At 37.8% G+C, this 13,374-nt stretch overlaps 1 long non-coding RNA gene across 5 annotated transcripts in view; it reads right to left on the bottom strand.

Annotated features, from left to right (window-relative positions):
- LOC111932129 (uncharacterized) overlaps window positions 1-13,374 on the bottom strand; it is a 291,751-nt gene that overhangs the window by 35,935 nt on the left and 242,442 nt on the right. The window lies entirely within an intron of this gene.

Genomic DNA, 13,374 nt, shown 5'->3' with positions numbered 1-13,374 from the left:
GGGAGATAACTCTACCACATACATACCACATTGTTAAAAGAAAAGTATTGTCTACTTTAAGAGACCATAAGGCTTTAAGAACTGATCTTAAAATGCAAGAGAAACAACAGATATAATCCATGTTATGCTGAACCTGCTTCTGCATAACTGACATTAAAAATTTTCACAGTAATTTAATTTTACTCTTTTAATACCAAAAGTCATTCTATTTTTACTATTATATATTTTTATAAGAATAAAATAGAACATATTTAATGAATTTAATGAATCCTTGCAGAGAAAAGTTACTGTCACTAAGACAACACCATAGTAGAAAAAACCCCAGTATTCTGAATAGTTACTGACTGAGGGTGACTGAAATTGTTTGTGTAAGGGTATCTATAATGCACTGTAGGCAAGAATATTGACACTAAAGAAATTATCTGTATTTCAGAATGCAAGAAATGTCTAAAAAGCAGTACTTGGGCCTTAATAAGTAGCACCATGAAGCAGGGCATTAGGAGTGAATTCTCCATGGACTAAATCACTGCAGTGTGCTGTGTGCTTATAAAAGTGTTTGAACCAGAAAGTGTCAAAATTTCTGATGAATTAGAGACATGTGCCTCTTGTTCTTGCTTTAAAAAATGCACATTTATGTCCTCTTTTCTTTAAAATTATAATTGTTTGAAGAACTACTATGTTTACTATGATTACTGTTACAGAGGAAGAAACAAAAAAAAGCAAAAAGGGAGATAGGCATGTAGGAGCTGATTCACAGACAGATCATGTTCGGTGTTTCTTGTTCACTGTAGTTCCCCTGACAGCAGAAATACTTTGTATACCAACTTTTGATTAGCATGAGTAGAAATACAACATTAATTCCCAGAGGGCTGTTAGACATTCAAGGAGAGCAGATGACTGATCATATAAACAGCAGCAGACAATATATTAATAAATCAGTAGATCTTCCAGTATTTCCAAGACTGCCAAGTGACACTTGGCAGGTTACATAGTATCTAACTTCACAATACACATTACTGATGTTTTTGAATTGCCAAAAGAAAGCAGTAGTTCACCCAATAGTGTTTTCTGCTTTAGTAGGTGCCAAGAGTACCACTACTGTAGCCAACTCAAGTCACCTTTTATCTCAAATATGACTCAGCTGTCCAAGACCATTCCCACCTAATCTTGTAATAACACCTTTATTTTCATTATGATCCTTTTGATATTCAAGTAATACCTGCCTACAATACATCAGCAATGGATCTCAAAACATCTTTATACAGAATCCTAGGCTACGTGCACATTTTCTCAGATGACATGAAGGCGATTGTCACTGACTTTACAGAACATCATAACGGATGGAAAAGCTGTTGCTGCTCATAAAATCATGAAATACAAAGCCTTTCTACAGTCAGCTGTAGAACAGGTTCACTCAGACCATTTATATGAGATAGCACAGGGTTCTCAATTCATGTAGAAATTATTCTCCATACAGACGGTGTTCTCCTTCTTTTGGGGTCCAATACAATACGGAAAAGTAATACAACTTGTAGTATGCCTCAACTGTTCACAAAACAGACAGGAGGGAGGAGGGAGGATAAAAGTCAAGTCACAGAGCAAGTGCAAGGTCTTCATCACTCCCATTTTCACTTATAGTCTGACTGCCAGAAGGTGTAAGGACCAAGAAGAAAAGCTGTGCCATAGAAGTCTTTGATCCTCTTTTCCTACTAAGAATCTAAATTGGTCAGAACACTAATGCTGTTAAGTTGGAGGAACTACAGAGGTATCACACCAGACAGTCAAAATAAATCCACTATGTTTTGACACACTGCATAAATTATGTTCTCTTATGTATACCACAGAAATAGGATAAAGAAAAACAAGCTAAACCTGAAGCCAAGTCTTATTTCTCTGGAGTACAATGCAATATTATCCCACTTGCCATAGTCACTAGGGAGATGAGTGAAATCTTCACAGTGACCCAGTACAGCTGTTCACTTGACACTTTTCAGGTAAATTGCTAAACTTAGGTTTTTAGATGTTTGTCACTGGCAGCCTGGAGGCTGCTCTAGAAAATAGCAGTTTCTGAGATAACTAAACTTGAAGGTCAGCTTACTGATACTGCCTTAATCAATCAAAAATTGACTCAGCAAATAAACTGGTAGATTTCTCTACAGCCAACCATATGCTTATCCTGACACTGCCCAGGAATTTGTCAGTAATTCATAAAATATTGCACAGTATTAAGCAAGCTGCTGGAGCTCTGGCAATGAAGCCATGTTGAACAGCTCCTTTCTGTACATGCGTGGATTTATTTCCAAATAAGATAACACAAAATGCATGAAATATACGTAAAAGACTGAAAATCTCAGTCCCTTAAGTATGTCTGAATCCCTGTGTGGCTCCAGCCACATAGAGACCAGAAACAAATTCAATTTCTCCAGCCAAAAACTTCCCTTTGTTTGCAGAACTCGTACAGAGTCCCTCTGGCAGACTCAAAGCTGGCACTTCTACTCCAGCTTCCACTCTCAGTAGAGGAAGCACAAGGGGCACTGCTGGACTTTATGTCTTCTCTGTTGGCAGGCTGCTATATAGAGGACAGTTGGAAGACTGCAGAATATCTCCAAGACTGCCCCAAACTACAGTGAGCTGGCATAAATCTAATCTGGGAATCAAATGGGACTGTAAAACTCAAATACCCAGGTTTTTTTCCTCAGTCTTGACCCATTAGTTACCAGGTATTCTACTTCTTGCTCACTCAATCTCTTTTCCTGTTACGGTTTCCAAGATCTTCCAAACCTTTTGAATATGAAAATTTGACATTTGCATTAATAAAAGACATCTTAATTATTATGAATTCTCAAGTTATCTTAATTCAAACAAAAAAGATATTAATAAGGAAAAGAGATTAGATGCCCCCCTAAATCATCACATTTGAGCTTTAATCTCAAACAAGCCAGGCATACTTACAGAATACTTTCTTTAGCCAGTTTTATTATCCTCTACATATTTTCTCAGTTTCTGTCTCTGCATACTGAACTGTTCCCTTTCTGCTAGAACAATGCTTGGCTCACATACTAGCAGTAGTGTATAATGATTATGTGATGTACTGCGTCCCTCAAATAGATGTTTACCTTTACTTTTAATTCCTTAGGAGTTAGACTGCTTTCTAACTTGGATTTGTTTTTGTATGTGGCTAGCAATGCAATATGAGTCTTCAGCATAAATTTTCGCAATTTTCCTAAAAAGCTGTTTGTAAAATGCCATGCAAATTAGAAGAGACTGAGAAATTTCTGTGGGTGGAGAACATGGTAAAATAATATATTCATCCCTAATGGCAATGTGGGAATAACAACTGTGTTTTGTCATTAGCCATGGATTGGAATCACACGTATCAGCAGTAAGATTATGCACAAATGTTTTCCCCATGAATATAAGAGTATTGTAGAAATATTAACTGGTTAACAGAGGGGCAGCTGTTCCCCAAAGGGTGGCGAGCTGCAGCAAGCACAGCAATAAGGCTGGCATCAGCCACTGCACCAGTGGGAAATAGCAAGTGCAGCAGCAGCTCCAGGACAGGGCCAGAGATGATGGCAAGGTCAGGCACAGCCCAAATCACCCTGTACTTCTGTAGTGATTAGGCTATTTTCCAGGAAAATTGAACTGTTCTGAATCTACCCTAGATGACCTAACAGGGGGATTATCTGCCTATGAAGCAACAAGAAATGCATTTCCCCTTCTGCTGACCATAAAATAGAACTTTGCTACTGTAGAGAAGAGCCTGGCCACTTGAACACATGCTGCCAACATGCACAGAACAAAACACTGCTACCATGCTCAAGGCAATGCTACCATGGTAGAGAAAATGCAGTTCCTACAACAGCTGAAAATCCAAAAATGAAGTGCAGCATGATCTGGTCTACCACTATCATGTGATTCTGTCTTCCGATCTGGAGTCAGCCTCAACATCCTGTCTTTTTAATAAAAATCCCAAATTTATAGGAGCCAGCTTTTTAAAAACCTATGTAAATTGTTATTATCCAGAAGAAAAAAAATAGTGGTTTTGATGCCTAGAGTTTTTTAGCTTTTTATATATTTTCCACATATTTGTGGCTTTGTAGACTGTTAATACATAGTTATAACTTCTAATACTTTTCTTGTCCTCTCCTATAGTTTAACAAACCCTTAGTAATACATTCTTGAAATTCTGTGTGGTCTTGCCTTTAGTCTAGCAAAGACACTTTGTTTTGCACCACATATTGCAGAAACAATAAAGAGTAGGGGTAAAAGATTGGGGAGGGCTCCAATGGGGCAGAATCCATGGGGAAATTACCTAACCAACTGCTCTTCTAACTGGACAATCTTTGACAGGTACACTAATTAAATAACCTTATAAAATTAGAAAAATACTGTATTACATGTGCATATTGCCATATTGTGCACCTTGAAAGCTTTCAATTAAAGGCTTGTCTTTATATCATAATTTTTACACTGATTGGAAAGTTCTAGTGTTTTATTCCAGGCAAGAGATGGAAAAGCCAAAGTCCAAGATCTCAACCTGAAACCTTTACAAGAGGGTTACACTAAGCAGGGCTAATATAAACAAAATCAGATTTTCAGAATACTTGTCTGCTGACATGAAAGACAGTTAGAAAGGATAAAGTGTATAAAAGAGACAGTATTTGAAATACCTACCCATGCAGTATTTTTAATATATAGATGATCTGATATCAAAGAACAGCAAGAAAAGAAAAAAGACCCATAAGACATTATTAATGCTATCTAATCACACTGATTCATACTGGTCTGAAAAATCCATTAGAATAATATAATAATAATCCTTAATAAGGAAATATAAAATTAGTTTCTTCTATACTTAATTCCATACACACATTTAAGGCTGCCCTAAGCCTTTCATGAAACTTAATGTCATCTTCTAGGCCTTTCCTATTCCATTTATTACTTGGTGATCTTAAATGTGAAAATCTGTATTAATGATACATTAAGACTTCAGAGTTATAAATTAGAAATACTTTTTTCTCACATATACACTCCAATGACCTTGACATGACATTACTTTTTGCTGTATGATACTACTCTACCTCTACATATGTAATAACATTACGATCCTATGAATCATACATTTTAAACTTCCTGCCTTTCTGAGGCACTCTGAGTCCTTACCAGTGCATTGACACAGACTTCAGACTTCATTAATTTTTATCTTCTTTAGACCAGAATGAAGGAAACGTTGTCAGCTGCATTTGCAGAGACAAAATAGACTGAGAACACTTTTCCTTTTATGTGCTTTCTGTTTTTAAAGGACAGTTAAAATACATTCAGAGCAAACTCAGGAGAGTCCTCCCTATAGAAGCAGAGGCTGGAGAAGAACTACTCAGCTTGGTATTAGCAAATGTAAAATGCAACTAGAGCTGGAGAGGAGGATTTTAAGCTGAGCATGGAGGTAGATAGGAAGATCTGAAAGGTGAAAAGACTACACAAAAACTAAATCGATTGACACACAGTATTTTCCCTAGGCAATGAGTATCATAGGTAGAAGTCTGAATTGCAAGAGGAGCAAAACCTGTCTGCAGAATGCATGACTAGTAGAATGCTGACAGGAAAATTCTGCTAGAGGCATTTCTGTAATTTAATGTTTGTTTTGCCTTGGGAGAAAGTGGGGAGACAGAACAACAAACGGATATTTTATCACTGTACTGAAAATGTATTAAATTTTCTAAACAGGCATATACTTTAGCTCTACCATTATTTTCTCTTTGAGAGAAATCATGGAATTTCACAGAAATGACAGCTGCCTGTCTCTTAAACGATTAATTGAATTTCTCTTCTTGGTCCCTATTCTCCATATTTAAAGTTCCTCTTGTCCTTTTCACTGTTTGTTGGGTTTTTTTAACCTTTTCTTTTTTTTCCTTTCCTTGTACAAGTGTATTTTCCAACAATAATGATATTTCATTTTGCCAGACAAGATAATTCAGCATCACTTTCTCTAGAATCATAAAGATTGGAAAAGACCCTCAAGGTCACAGAACCAAAGACTAGTCTGAGCTGGAAGGGATGCATAAGGATCATCAAGTCCAGCTCTTACATGAATGGCCCATACAAGGACTGAACCCACAGCCTAAGCGTTTTTAGTTCCAGGTTAGTACTAAGATCATCAAGTCCAAATTTATAGTCACCAAGTTATTTTGCAATATTTTGCATTTGTCTCATATTTTTTACTTTGTATTATTTTGGAACAATAATTTGTTGTATTTTGTTGACAACCCCAGAGCCAATTACTCTATTGGTGAAGTAGGGAGAATTAATTCTGACCAGTGCAGAGAATGTTTTCCTCTCTCCCATCTGAAGATGCAAGTGGTTCTATGTGCATAAATAGGTAATTTGCATTTCCATAGGAAATCACCAATAAAATTTTTAATTCAGATTACTTTCAAGTATTATCTACCAGCATATACAAGGTGAACCTTATCCTTTTTCTGAGTTCTTCATAAAGCAAGGACACAATCTAAAAACTTTTCTGAAAGACGAGTTTTTCTATAATGTAATACTAGATATAGTGTAGGGTTCAAGTTTATTATCCACATGAGATCCATAACCTATGAATACAGTACATTTAAAAAATGTCATTCCCCTCATAAAGTATATACTTTCCAGCTGGGTGCAAGTTAAAATAGTTTGATATTTATGTTCTTGTGAAACTAAAGTGCAGATGGACGTAAAATTTGTCATGGAGCCCAGAAAAAAAGACATCTCCAGGGTATTTTTTTCTCTACTACAGCAGCCACATACAATTCAATATGTGCTCCAGAGCATTTAGTTCTTCTAAAAACAGTGTCAGCAAAATTTCTGGTTCTCTTTCATGAATATTTTAAAAATGTTAATCAGGCTGAAACATGAATGTTCTTTAGCAAGAAGGCTGCACCTCATCACTGGAGCTAAGTAGATTCCAGCAACACGTTTATTGTACACATAACTGGACCAATATTTTACAAAAAGAGTTAAATTTTAAGCATTCAAGAAGCCTCAAAGTTTTGACATTCTGGAGTCTCACACAGAATATATACATCTTGCTGACACTGCAAGCAATTTGCTCATGATACAGCGCAAAGACACTCAGAAATCTGTACTACAATATTGCTGCCTGAAGGGTGTCTCTCACTTTCAACAACTCCAGAAGCCATGTCAGAGAATTTGCCAGATTTACAAAAAACAATTTTATAAAGTTTTACATTAAAAAGCATCCATTACAGCTCATGTGTTTAACATAAACCTGCAGCTAAGAACATCAATTATCCAGCACAGTAAGCACACAAGTGGTGGGGTGTATGCACAGAGAATTCTACCTGACATGCACAGCTCTACAGACCATAGCACTGTATTTCTATCACTGCACAGCAGTTACTAATTTCAGTAACAGCAGTACTATTGAAAAATGTTGCTTTGGCACACTGAATCCTATGACACCTACTTCTTGACTAAAACCCCCATTCGTCATCGGTGTCTTTTCTCTTAAGGCATATTAAAGTCAAATTTTGAATTTATGCTATGTCTCTCTCTCCCTCTAAATTATCTAAATATAGGAGCTTAAATTGAGATTTTTTTTTTTTTCCTCAAAAAGACTATACATATAATCAACTTTCAGGTTTTTTCTTTTACACAGGAATTTTCTAATGCAGCAAAAAGGAAGAAAAACATTACCTATCCATTGATAAAATGAAAAACAGACATCCTAGGCAGGTTTTTTTTCTGTCTGTGCATCTCTCTCATATGAAACCAACCAGAATTTTTTAGCAGTCACATGCTAATGACATGTTTACTTTATGAATACTAGGTTCAGGCTCTTTACAAACATTTGAGACACAGTGCCCAGGGCAGGGGGCTTACAAAAGAACACTCTGCTCCTAGAGGATCTGGGCACACACGCTCTGAGTGGCCCAACTGCTGTCAAGCCTTGCAAAGCGCTTATTCACATAGATATAAATGCTACTGATTGCAGTTCTACTGAACTAATTTTAAACCTCTCCAACCCTCTGCATTTAAAAGCACAGAAGTTCTGGGCTGACAACAGTCCCAGCTTCCCAACAGCTCTGCAGATGTGTCTATTTCAGGAGTCACTGGTGACAGAATGGCTTTAGCATGAGATGCTGGGACCTGCACAGATGGGAGGGGATGAGGGGCCACCTTACAACACAGGATGTGTCATTTATATCAAAGCCCTTAGCCAAATATCAAATCACTCTCCATCCCAGTCTGGCTGGATAATGTACACTAAAAACAAACAATCCCTACAGAAAACCGTTTTTGGTTTCCAATGTGGGGAATGATGTAGTCAAAAGTGTCAGCCTCCCTGTATGCTGGGATAGGGGTTCCCCTCCTGATGTGCTGCTGCCTTTGTGGGTGGGGGTGGCCTCATCAGCAGAACAGCTGCAGGCTGTAATCTGCAGGAAACAGCAGCACTGCCACACAAGGACAGCCTCAGTGTGAGCAGGGGAAGGGCCTTCCCCCCCTAATAACCTCTGGGTAAGCTGGTGTGGGTTTCTTCACATAAAAAAAGCTTCATAACCTTGATTGTCAGTAGAGACTATGCCCTTATGTTGGTTTCAGCTGGGGTAGAGTTAATTTTCTTCACAGTGGCTGGTAAGAAGCTGCATTTGGGTTTGTGCTGAACACAGGGTTGATAAGAGAGAGATGTTTTGTTATTGCTGAGCAGGGCTTGCACCGAGCCAAGGCCTTCTCTGCTTTTCACAGGGCCATACTGGAGAGGAGGCTGGAGGTTCGTGGGAGGTTGGGAGGGGACACAGCCAGGACAGCTGCCCCCAGCTGACCACAGGGACATCCCACACCACATGCTGTCATGCTCAGCACACAAACCTGGGGGGAAGGAGAAAGGGGGGACGTTTGGAGTGACAGTGCTTGTCTCCTAAGTCAACACTAAGCGTGGTGGAGCCCTGGCTGTCCTGGAGATGGCTGAACACCGGCCTGCCCTTGAGAACTGGTGGATTAATTCCTAGTTCAGCTTTTCCTTTCCACAGCTGCTTTCCTTTTACGCTTTGAACTGTCTGCACCTCAACCCCTGAGTTCTGTATCTTTTAGCTTTCAGTTCTCTCCCTGATCCTGCTGGTTGGGCAGTGAGCAAGTGGCTGTCTGCGGCTTGGCTGCTGGCTGGGGTTAAATCACAGTAGCCCCTAATAGGACAAATGGTTGTCACACAAATACAGGACTAGGAATACATAATAAAAATTACCTAATTCACCTGAAAATATTACATATTAATGCTTTTGGTCTCTTTTTAATAAAGCTTTTTAAAAGCTTTATTGTGTTATGCAAGCCTGACTCTTATTTTTAAATTCTTAAGATAAATTCTCTGGTGCATTCTCCCTGCTACAATCCTCAAGCAGCTACTTACCCCAGCCTGTGAACAACTTGAACTGAAAGAAAAGTCATACTGACAGAATTATTACTTCTTCCTTATTTAGTATTCTCCCTATTAGTCTCCTTGTTCAAAAACTGCTCTGAACTTACTAGAGAAAACAAAGAAATCTGTAATAGGTTTGTGTGAATCCAAACGTTTTGTTTTTCCAATTAAAGAAAGAGGGAGTGCAGCAATAAATAAATAAAATAAGCACACTGTGGTGGGGGCTGCCTGCCACAGCTGACAAGGAGACACACTCAAAGCACAGCTGCCTCAGAACAACATTGCTGCCGATCTGCATGGTTTGGAAAGGCAAGGAAGAGCAAGAAGGGAAGCCTTGATGCATGCTAAAAATCACAATTCTGATTTTAAAATCCCCTTGGATTATTTTTGGTTTCCTTTTAATACCAAAAGTAATGCTAATGTCTGAAATTATGTCCCCGTGCACTCTAAACAACAGTCCTCACATTTTAGAAAAAAATCTGAATCCCAGCAGGACCACTGGCTCCACTGGGCTTATCAACACATTGCAGAAAACTTATCACATTCTTGTAAAAATAATTTTACTCCAACACAGAAAGGGATTTGAAAGCAAAAATACCGTGGACTGGCAGTAAAAATGATGGAGCAGATTGTGAGGTCCTACAAATGATTCCACACATTCAATCAATTTTAACTCAAGCCTATACAGTTGCTGTGCTGAATCTGTGAAGTGGGAAGTCTTATAGAAAATTAATGAGACTCTGGATATTTTTTCATGACCTGTCTAAAAGAGTATAACCTAAATGCTGCTAAAAGGTTACGCTCAGTATTCCCTCTACCTCCAGCTCTCAAAGTTATATTCATTCTGTGTAAGCACAGACCAGAGAGACATTTTCATGTCTTCTGTGGCAGACCCTAAACACATGTAAAGCCCAAGGACTACCATCTCCTGTTACCACTGTCCTTTTCTTCTAAGGAGGCTTTTTTGTAAGAGCTCACAAGGCACATTATCCTCCTCCCTTCCTAGTACCTTAATTATCTTGTGGCTATACAGAATTAATATTTCATTGGTGAGCTAACCAAAATCAATTAGCCATAACTTTGATTTGTAATCACAAAATAATTTGTCTCCTTAAGTCAAGAAGAAAGAAGTCATTGTCCCTATGAATTAAAAGACAGATTACAAAAATTATGATTGCCTTTCTTGACAATAAGAACACATCAGGCTTAATTGAGAGGAGTATAAGCAGCTTCTGAAGTTGTAAATTAATCTCATTCAGAAAAACTATTGTACACCATTGCATATGGTGTACAAAAAAACAGGTCCTCTGTTAGAGCATCGCCAGCATACAAATATACTGTGACTTATGATAAAATGATTTATTGAGGAAGAAGGTGAAAGGAGGCAAAATGCCTCAGAGGCAGGAAAGTGAATTCAGTGGCATTCCAATCCAAATACCTTTCCAGAAGTTTAATGGAAAGACCTAGTGAACAAATAAGCTCCCCACCATGACCACCTAGAAGGTGCACACTACAAACCCTATCCCTTCCATTGAGATAGTTTCAGTAATGAAGCAAATTAACCTAGATGCCTTTATGCCCAAGGAAACACTCCTCTTTATGGCAGCACAGTGGGATTGCTCTGGCTCTGGAGAAAAGCCAGTTAGCATTTTAACCTTACTGGAAGAAGCACTATGGGATTACAAGGAAAAACTTGTAATTCCATTTCACATAAAGCATCAGGAACAGAGAATAAATGAAGAGAAGATACTAGTTTACATATTTAGCTGAAGAATGTGTGTGCATCCGTCCAAGGTTCACCAGGGCAAGCAAAAAAAAAACCAAAGAAACCCTTGTTAAAATATCTTATTCATGTTAGCACTCAGAGTCACAAATGAAGAGACAAATTGCTTTTGTTTGATATTTTCAACAAAAAGCATTATACCTCTATATGAAAGAGTATCAAAACAAGCATTCATATTGAATCAACTCTAGATATTAAATTTGCATTCCTAAGTTCCAAGAAGTTACATTGTGAGCAATGTGACCACCCAACATATAAATAAACTGAAGGAACAATATGTGTCAGATAAATATAAAAGAAAGTAATTGACTTTACAACAACAATAGAACAAATTAATGATCTGAATGTGTTTACTCAGCTTTGCAGTTGATTTGGCTATGGCTTTTTCTGTTCAGTTACATGATGTCATGCTCACTCCTCAGTAGATTTCCTCCAGGATAAAAACTGCTGGTATTGTTGTTATTTTCATTGATCATGGTATTTGAAGTGTCCACTTTCCCTCATTTTCTCCTTATAAAACCCCCACTCCATGTGCCTGATACTCTGACCTGTAAAACTTGCCATAATCACTCCCTGAAAACTTCTTGCTAAGTTTATTTCATGAGTTTATTTAATTAATTTTCTACGGCTACTGACCATGCACATAACCCAAACCCGAACAGTATAATATGGATGCTTCTGAATGCTAATATAATAAAAATAATACTGTGTTTTGCTCTAGTTTAATTTTTAGTTCAGGTGCTTCATAAAAGCTATTTGGAAAGATGAGTTCTAGTGGGGTTTTTTTCCCATGCTTAGTCAGAAATACATCTGAAAAAGTATCAAAAATGCTTGTTCTTTCTTCAGAGTTTTAGACAGTATTAACCCTATCTTCCCCAGAAGAAAACCAATTTATTTCTGCTACTATTAGTAATGAAATCTCTTTCACTGTCAGGGTGAAAAGTGTAGCACAAAGACAAGAAGATGACATAAGCAACCAGTCTTGATGCTGAGATTTATTTAAATGACATAGTAAATCCTGTCATGTCCTTCTGATAGTGCTCTTACAAATCCAATGGACACAAAGAGGTTCCTTGCAGAACATCCTGACAGAAGGTAAAGGCATCCTGCAATGCTGTTTCAAGTAGACCATAGAAAATATATTCATAAGACTGAAAAAAGAAGTAAAGCAGTGGACCAAAGCTGTTTCAGGCTACTTTAAAACCTAAAAGCTTCCAGGCATTCTGAATACTTAAATGTTTTAAATAACACCTGTTTTACCAAGTAATTGCTTTCCAATCCTGAGGCTACAAATCTGTTTCTTGCCTCTGTGGTAAGGCCTATCTTTGTTAAGCTTATTACTTTGGAAAAGGGTTGTAGTTTTCTGACACAGCTGGCAGAAGAGCAGATGTGAGTTATCTGCATGTTCTCAGCACCTTCTCTTCCAGAATACCCTTTAGTATCACACTCTTAGAGTAAATTTTATTTAGACAATTAACTACAAAGCAACTGGAGTTTCTTTGCAGTCATAAGTTGAAAGCAATGATTTCAGAAGTTAAAGAAAAAGAGAACACATAATTTAGTCTGTCTAAGTTGATGTGCCCCCTACTCTGCTGTCATGAGACCCTATCTGGAGTACTACACCCAGCTCTGGTGGATCTTAGAGGTAAATAAGCAAAAATGTGTCAATCAGAGACAATGTATATCCTAACATATTTCCATTTGTCTTTACCCTTAACCTTTTGCAACCACTTGTTAAGAGATGTATGCAGACGTTTACAGCAATATCCCATTCTGTGAGATCCCTAAGTACATCTTACAGCACAGGTTCACATGTGTCTCACATTTTATTTACTTCCCTATTTTAGGGGGTTTTTCAAGGCCTTGTGCTTATGAGCTGAAATAGCAACATTACAGACCTATTTGTGCCTCTTGAGCATAAAACTTCACTGAAGGTATGTCTTACTACAGGGCTTCTCCTGTTCTGCAGAGGAACAAAAGCTAAAAAGCATATTCCCCTCCAACCCCCAACACCTATTACATTCTTTTAAAAAAAATAAATAAAAAAATTTCCACATAGTATTCCCAGTGGGAAAATTTCGGTGTTTAGGAGAAACCAAAGGAAGATGCAAGGCACAGATATGGATACTCTCAAGCCATAAAACCCTAGTGATGAGATGAAAAGATTAATCAG

Source organism: Cyanistes caeruleus, chromosome 7 (assembly GCF_971803275.1).
Source record: "Cyanistes caeruleus chromosome 7, bCyaCae1.hap1.1, whole genome shotgun sequence".
NCBI classification, from domain to species: Eukaryota; Metazoa; Chordata; class Aves; order Passeriformes; family Paridae; genus Cyanistes; species Cyanistes caeruleus.
The sequence above is the reverse complement of the archived record's forward strand: the minus strand, read 5'-3'. Positions and strand labels throughout refer to the sequence as shown.